Source organism: Alligator sinensis, unplaced genomic scaffold (assembly GCF_000455745.1).
Source record: "Alligator sinensis unplaced genomic scaffold, ASM45574v1 scaffold612_2, whole genome shotgun sequence".
Taxonomy (NCBI): domain Eukaryota; kingdom Metazoa; phylum Chordata; order Crocodylia; family Alligatoridae; genus Alligator; species Alligator sinensis.
In genome coordinates this window covers 666,355-674,046 of record NW_005842085.1, presented here as the reverse complement: position 1 = coordinate 674,046, position 7,692 = coordinate 666,355, and the positions used below count along the sequence as shown (strand labels likewise).

Genomic DNA, 7,692 nt, shown 5'->3' with positions numbered 1-7,692 from the left:
GCAGCGGGTCCAGAGGGTCAGATGCCTCTACTGGCTGTGCAGTCCCCATCCGGGTCTGGCAGGTGCACAGCAGGTCACAGCCAGGCAGCAACACCCACTGCCAGACTGCTGCAGTGGGAAGAGGGTGCAGGGAACTCTCAGGGCTGCTTCAGCAGTCCAGCTGGCACAAGGGGTAGTGTCCACAGGTACCAATTGGCTGGGCCCCAGAAGCTCCTGAGAGTGAGTAGCCCTAAGGTATTTGCCAGGGAAGCTTTTTGTATTGCTGGGGCCAGGACAGGGCAGCTTTTTATATTGCTGGGGACAGCACAGGTACTGGCCCCAGGCTCTAGCTCCCCCTGGCTGCAGATCTGGGAGGAGCCAGGCAGGGTTATTTTGCCCCAAGTGGCACAATTTGCTCCTCAACAAAGTGCATGTCCAAGCACGTGCGCTGAGGTAAAAAGCCCCAGCTCAAGTTTGCACCGCTTCTATTTGAGCTGCTGCAAGTGCACGTGCTTGCATGTGTGGATGTGCCCCATGAGGGCATCTGGTACACTAAATGATGTATACCACAGAATACCACAGAATGTGGTATACATATGAAGGATCCGTGGCTTCTGACAGTTTTGTTAAGAGGGGTGTTGATTTGTTGTGTCCCTGGAGATATGCTGACATGTGTTTGTTTACTGGTAAGGCAGGGCTGTGTATCATTTGGAATCTGAGTGGAGGGGAATTTGCTTCTGATGAGTTGGCTTCCAGTTTCATTAAATGGCTTCTAGTTCAATCTGCTTATGGTATGGCTTCTGGAAACATCTGGAAACATCAGGTATGCTCCAAAGCTTAACACCATAGGGAACATGTAGGGGAGACACAAGGGGGCATGTGTCCCCCCTGAGATTGGCCACCGCCGGCTTCTGCGGGTGGTCACTGCCCCCCCTCACTGCCGATGTGGCTGCAGGCAGTCCCTGCTTGCCGATGACGACAGCGCAGATGGCAGCTGTGGGCGGTCCCCACTTGCCACCTGCCGCTCAGCACTCTCCACACCTCACCGCCGACACCACTGCAGCTGCTTGCACGTGCTCCCCGCTTGGCCTGCCCTTGCCGCCAATGTCACCGCGGCCACCTGTGAGCAGTCCCCGCTCACTGCCAACACCACTGCTGCTGCCTGCGGGCAGTTGCCGTGCCTCCCCAGTCTCCAGGGGCATGTGTCATTCATGCTTAGCACCACTTTTAACATGATTAACCTCATGCACATACTTTCATGATTTCAACTGCATACACATCTTGGCTCATACAAGTAACTAATCACATATCCTGCTTGATACCTTGGAGGCTGCCTGCTCTGGAACATTTCAACTGCATATAATAGTCACAAAGAATGTTATTGTTTTGAAATATGTTTTACCAGTTTGCAAGTTTGTGGCCTTATGAATGTCATTTGTCACTAAGCTAAAAAACAAAGCAGGCACAATAGACTTGAGAGTTGATCCTACAAATCCTTGAATGAGTAACTTTACGCATGAATAGTCCAGTCTGTTACAGGAGTGCTCAACCATCCACCCATAGGTCAAATGTAGCCCAGCAAGCCATAGAATCCAGCCCATGGTTTCCTCCCAGTTCAGGGGATCTGGTAGTAGAGGAACCAGTGGCAAGTAATACTGCCAACCCTTCCCCACCGCCAGGTTCACAAGTCTCACCCCCACCCCTCCCAGTAGCCAGATCAGGGCCAAGCCATGCCCCCTTCCCCTATGTAGCCAGATCAGGACCAAACCACACACCTTCCCCCTACCCCTCAGTGCATCCAGATCCAGCCCCCTCTTTCCATCCCACTCACCAGATCAGGTCCACCAGCCATATCCAGCCCATGAATGACCTGAGCACCATCCAGCCTGAGGGGGAAAAGTTTGGGCACCATTGGTCTATTATATTGGACTACTCAGGCTTTATGTAGAAGTCATATGAAGTGCATATAGAGTTGAACACAACATCACTTCATTCATCCTCCCTTCTTAGAATAACAGTGCTATAAGAGAACTTAGGGATCATCAACAGGCATCTGGGCCCCTGCACAGAAGCAGTTTTTACTGAATCTAAACAAATTGCTAACCTACTTCTTGTTAGAATCTCTTGCATTTGACTATTTTAAAGCATTTCTGAGGCAATTTCTAATAATATGTGCTACTCTGAATCCGTCTTCCTATATTTTTTTAAACTCATTGCTTCTTGTCCTATTTTACCATTTATTATTCACCACCCTTTTCATGTAAATGTTTGTTACCTGATATCATGATACCATATTATCACTGTAATGCCATTCCTTAATCTTATTTTTCCCCTATTCTAAATATTCCAAGTTCCTTAACATTTTTCTTATCTGTCTTGCTTTTCAGATAGTTGATCATCTTTGTTGCTTTCCTTTGATCTTCTCTGATTTCTCCACTTTCTTGAAATGTGGTGCCTAAAACTAGCGATAGTACTCCATAGTTTCATAAATTGAGAGGCTGGAAGGGACCTCGCAAGATCATCAGGTCCAGGCCCCTGCACCCGGCAGAAAAGACAACTGGGTTCAGGGGACCCCAGCAAGGTGACTGTCTAGTGTCCTCTTGAAGATTTCCAGGGTAGGCAATTGCACCACTTCTGGAGGGAGCTTATTCCACTGTCTGGACACCATAACTGTGAAAAAGTTTTTCCTAATGTTGAGCCTGAAATGGTTTTCCAGGAGTTTATGGCCATTACTCCTGGTTGTTCACCAAGCCCTTGATTTACACCCCTGATGTAGTGGTAAGCCACTATCAAGTCCCCTCTCAGCCTTCTCTTTTTCAGGCTGAAGAGTCTTGGGTCCCTCAGGCTTTCCTTGTATAACTTGTCATGCAAGTCTCTGATCTCATACAGGTTTCCCTTCTCTGAACTCTCTCAAGCTTTACCACATCCTTGTTGAAGTGCAGTGCCCAGTACTGGATGCGGTCTCACCAATGCAGTCTCTCCAGCTGTGGCCTCACCAATGCCGAGTCGAGTGGAAGAATCACTTCCCTAGTTTTGCTGGAGATGCATCAATTGATGCATGCCAGGGTATTATTTGCCCTGTTGGCTACAGTGTCACACTGCCAACTCATATTCATACAGTAGTCTGTTATTACCCCCAGGTCCCTTTCATTTGTATTTCCTGCTGCTGGTCAGTTTGGCATTGCCAAGCCTGTAGGTATGTAGGAGATTTTTTGTCCCCAGGTAGAGCACTTTACATTTTTTTACACTGAACTTCATTTGATTCCGATCTGCCCAACTTGCTAGCCTGTCTAGGTCTGCCTGTATCTGCAGCCTATCTTCAAGCGTGACTATGCTTCCCCATAACTTGGTATCGTCTGCAAACTTGGGCAGTGATCTCTTCACCCCTGCATCTAAATCATTGATAAAGATGTTGAAAGGCACTGGACCAAGCACCAACCCCTGAGGGAACACCAGTGGCCACTTCTCACAACTCTCTGGGTCCTACTCTGCAACCAGCTTCCTACCCACCTAACTGTCTCACAGTTAAGTCCACAGTCCTCCAATTTTTCTCATGAAAACATTGTGGGATACTAGATCAAAGGACTTTTGGAAGTCAAAGTATACAATGTAAACCTCCTCTCCCTTATCCAGGTGGCAAGTTACCTGATCATAAAAAGAGATGAAGTTGGTAAGACACAACCTGCCTGTGACAAAGCCATGCTGGCTGTCATTCAGAATCCTCCCTTCTCCAAGACTATAGCATATATACTCCTTGATGAATTTTTCCAGGATATTCCCTGGGGTAGAAGTTAGGCTGACTGGCCTATAGTTACCTGAGTCCTCTTTCCTCCCTTTCTTGAAGATGGGCATAATATTGGCCTTCCCAGTCCTCAGGGACCTCTCTGGAGTGCCACAAGTTTTGGAAAAGTTTCACCAGCAGTCCTGCAATTACTTCAGCTAGTTCCTTCAGCACCCTTGGACAAAGTTCATCTGGTCCTGCTGACTTAAGTGTCTATTTTTTTAAATGACCACACACATTCTATGGCAATAGTAGGAAGGCAGTTATTCCCACCCTGCTTATTCTATACCCATTCTGGCATGATTTTGCCCTTGGCCCAGTGAAAGACCGAAGCAAAGTAGTCATTCAGGATCTCAGTTTTCTCCTGAGTGCCAGTAGCCAGCTGTCCTGAGTTGTTGAGCAGTGGTCCCACACTCCCATTTGTTTTCCTCCTGTTCCCTACATACCTAAAGAAGTACTTCTTGTTGTCCTTGACTTCTGTTGCTAAGTTTAGTTCAGTTGCTACCTTAGCCCTTTGAATCTGTTCCTTACAAGTGCAGGCCATTGTTGTATAGTCCTCCTTGGGGCATGCCCCAAGCTTCCATTGTTTGTACGGCTCTTTTCTCTTTCTTAAGAGGACCATGATATCCCTGTTTAGCCAAGAGGGCTTCCCAGCTCTTTTCTTATCCTTCCTCCACATGGGAATGCACTTCCCTTGCTTTGAGGATTGTGTCTTTAAGGAATAACCACTCTTTGTGCACTCCTTCCACCTTCAGCCCCTGGTCCCATGGCCCTTTTCCTACTAGTAACCTCAGTTTGTTGAAATTTGCATTTTTGAAGTCCAAAACTTCAGTCCTGCTATCTAATTTGTCTGCCTTCCAATGGACAGTGAACATGATAACTTCATGGTCACTGTCACCCAGGCTACCTTCTACTTTTAAGTTGGTCACCAGGTCATCCCCCTTGACCAGGACCAAGTCTAAAATAGCCAACTTGGCTGAGTGTTCCTCCCAAGAGATATCTGGATAATTGAAGTTGCCCATGATTACCATGTCCTGTGCTCATGTAGCCTCTGCCAGTTCTCGGGCAAACTCTATATCGAGTTCCACCCCCTGGTTTGGGGGTCTATAGTATATACCTACAGTTAGGTCTCTGTCACTGCCCCACCCCTCTCAATTTCACCTAGAGGGTTTCGAGCCATCCTTCTTTAGAGTCAATGTCAGCCTCCAAGGAGGTGTACTGCTTCATGCAGAGAGCTACACCTCCACCTTTCTTTCCTACTTAATCCCTTCTATGCAGGGTGTAGCCCTCCATGGCTACTATCTAATCATGTGAGGAGTCCCACCACATCCCCGTAATCCCTCCAGCTGAAGTCTAATCAGTGTTAAATAGAGCTGTACTGTTGCATCATGTGTCTTGGATACAATGCTTCTGTTAATGCAACTCAAGATGGCATTTCCTTTTTTTTTGTAACAGTGGGTGCATATACATGTGCACTTTACTGTGGAGTAGACTAATGAATTAACTCTGCAGTAAACTGTCAATATCTACACATGCACTGGTATTAGGGTGCAGTAAATTAATTAATTCTACTGTAAGATAATACTATTAGGGACAGTACTATCTTTCAGCACACGTAAGTACTGCATTGTAATGCATGTGTAGACAGTGACATGGGTGGACTGGGGCATGAGGGTGCTATAGTGCAAAGGCTGCCTGCCATGTAGCCACACACTTTAGCACCCCAGCCAGTTTTTACATTTAATCCTTGCTGAATTTAGCACTTTTGTGCTCCAGCCAGCCCCTCTACCACCCAACATCTCTACCCAGGGCCTGGGGCTGGCCCCCCAGGCCTCCGGCTAGCCTGGGGCTGCTCCACCGTGGCTCAGAGTACTGCAGTCCTGGGTGCACATGTAGACACTGTGCCCAGAAACAGTTGAGTCTGGCATGAACCATGCTAAAGTTTTTTGCTCCACCTTAATTGCCCATGTAGATGCGCACAGTATCAAATTGCTGGTTTGTGTTTTAACAGCAGCTCTTTCTTGGCAATGCTACTGTCTAGCCAGCTATCTCCCATTTTGTAGTCATACCAAAAATTTTTTGGTTTGTTTTTTTTTGTTTTCCCCTTCTTCTCTTTTGTGAATTGCTACATTTAATCCTTGCTGAATTTCATTCTATTGTTCATAACTTGGCTTTCCCATTAATCAAGATTGTTTTAGAATGTGATTCTAGCTTTTAAGTTGCTTGTTAGCTCACTAAGTTTTGTATCATCTGAAAATTTGCTGAGCATACTCAGAATTCTTTCAACCAAGTTAGTAATAAAAATGTTAAATAGCACTGGACCCATAAATATTTTATTTCTTATGGGACCCTACTCCATACTTTTTCCCAATGTGATATTGAGCCATTAATTGCTACTTGGTATCTGTGGTTTTGCAACCATTGTGTGTCAACTGTATGTTTGTTCCACCTAGTTCACATTTCAGTCACCTTATTTATGAGAATGTGACTTAAAATATGGCCCTTCAATAGCTCAGTTGGTAGAGTGGAGGACTGTAGTGGAGATGCCTGATGACATCCTTAGGTCACTGGTTCAATTCCAGCTTGAAGGAGACTCACTTTCAAGCTCTTGACTTCAATGAGCTAAGGAAATTAGTGAGAGAGACATTGGGAATCAGAGCTTCAATGAGATGGGAGTCTAGGACGGGTGGCTGTTCCTTAAGGAGGTGATCCTCCTAGCTCAGAGGGAGTCAGTCCCAACACAAACCAAAGGGGGCAAGAGTGCTAAAAAAAACCTCTTGGCTCAGTAAAGGCATCCAGGAGGACCTGAGGGCAAAAAACATGGCATATAATCAGTGGAAGCAAGGGGCAGTCACCAAGGAGGATTATACCTCTGTCCCAGGGGAGCCGAGGTGACAGAAGAACCCTGGGATGGTAAAGAGCCCCACTTACCTCCGGTAGAGCTGGAGGAGGGGCGTGCGGTGAAAACACCTGCACGGGTAATCAGCCAGGCATTTATACGGCTGCGGCAGAGCAGAGGGGGTGGAGGACACTCCCCGGAAGGTTTAAAAAGCAGCCCCGATGGGGCGGCTGATGCAAGGAGACTGGAGGAGTGACCCTTCATGCAAAGGGAATCAGCCGCAGCACCCGGCAGCGGGGAAAGCCAGAGGCGAAGCTACAGAATGCTCTGAGAGAGCCGGTTGCGCAACGAGCAGCAGAGCTGGTGAAGCCGGTTGCGCAATACACGCACAAGCTGGCGGTAGTGCCAGCAAGGAGGCTAGAAGTGATATTGATGCAGAAGCCGGCTGGGGACCCACCGGCAGCAGGACCGGCTGGGAAACCCGCAGTGTAGAGGCAGTGAGAGAGGCTGGGGTAGCACCGACGGGCAAAGCCACAGTGGCGCCTGCAGCAGAGTCAGCAGCAGTGCCAGCAGAGGAACCGGAAGAGAGGTAACAACGGGGCTGAATCAGCGGGCCCTCGTCGGGCGGAGTTAGCAGACGGACTGTGACTCGAAGTGGAGCCATATAGTTGACCCTCGCGGCCCCAGCGGCCTGGAGAGGAGAAAGGGGATTTGACACCTCATCGGGTGAGCTGGCTGGACGGCGGGGCCCGAGCCCAGAAAGAGGACCGTGCAGCCCGGAGGCCAGAGGTCCCTTCGTGAGTCTCCGGGCCCAATTAGAGTAGGAAACCTGGTTAATTTCGGTGGTGGGTTAGGCACACGTCGTCACGGGGTGATTAGGATAGAGTATTAGGAGCCGTTGTGAAAGGGCTGGGTTGATGGCCCCAGCAGGACTATACGGCGGGCCCGAAGACCTAGAGGGTTGGCGGACTAGCTGTGGGCAAGAGAGGGGGAAGCCGAAGACACCAAGCAGGCCTGAAGAGGGAGAGCCTAAGGTGGCGAGTGGCTGGGGGGTAGGGGAGGTTGGAGGCCCAAGAGTGCCTGCCCGGAGGGG

General features: G+C 48.5%; 1 non-coding gene across 1 annotated transcript; it reads left to right on the top strand.

Moving 5' to 3' along the window:
* The first annotated feature begins 6,261 nt into the window (after nucleotides 1-6,261).
* On the top strand, nucleotides 6,262-6,351 carry TRNAY-GUA. The gene is given in 2 exon segments: nucleotides 6,262-6,298; nucleotides 6,316-6,351. It is a non-coding gene; the product is annotated as a tRNA-Tyr (tRNA).
* Nucleotides 6,352-7,692: the final 1,341 nt, after the last annotated feature.